The sequence below is a fragment of the Wasmannia auropunctata genome, unplaced genomic scaffold, assembly GCF_000956235.1.
Source record: "Wasmannia auropunctata unplaced genomic scaffold, wasmannia.A_1.0 LD336074.1, whole genome shotgun sequence".
Lineage (NCBI taxonomy): Eukaryota > Metazoa > Arthropoda > Insecta > Hymenoptera > Formicidae > Wasmannia > Wasmannia auropunctata.
This window is the reverse complement of record NW_012026816.1, coordinates 3,565,264-3,565,752: the sequence shown is the minus strand read 5'-3', so window position 1 is coordinate 3,565,752 and position 489 is coordinate 3,565,264.

Here is a 489-nt window from a genome sequence, read left to right as displayed (position 1 = left end):
ATCGTCGTATCTCATGTACTACGATGTAAATAATCTGTACGGTTGGGCAATGTGTCAACCATTGCCCTATGCAGATTTTCGATGGGTCAGCGACATAACAAATTTTAATGTTATGAATATCGCGTTGGATTCGCCAATAGGCTATATTCTCGAGGTTGATCTAGAGTATCCGCAACATTTACATGACGCGCACGCCGACTTACCATTCTGTCCAACGCGTGATAAGCCACCCGGTAAGAAGCAAGAAAAGCTCCTCGCGACTTTGCACAACAAGAAGCGATACGTCATTCATTATCGCAATTTGCAGCAGTGTACTCGTCACGGCCTCCGTGTTACAAAAATTTATCGCATATTGCAATTCGCTCAATCTCCATGGCTTCGCGATTATATTGAATTAAATACACAATTTAGAACACAAGCCACGAATGAGTTTGAAAAGAATTTGTATAAATTGATGAATAACGCAGTTTTCGGCAAAACCATGGAGAA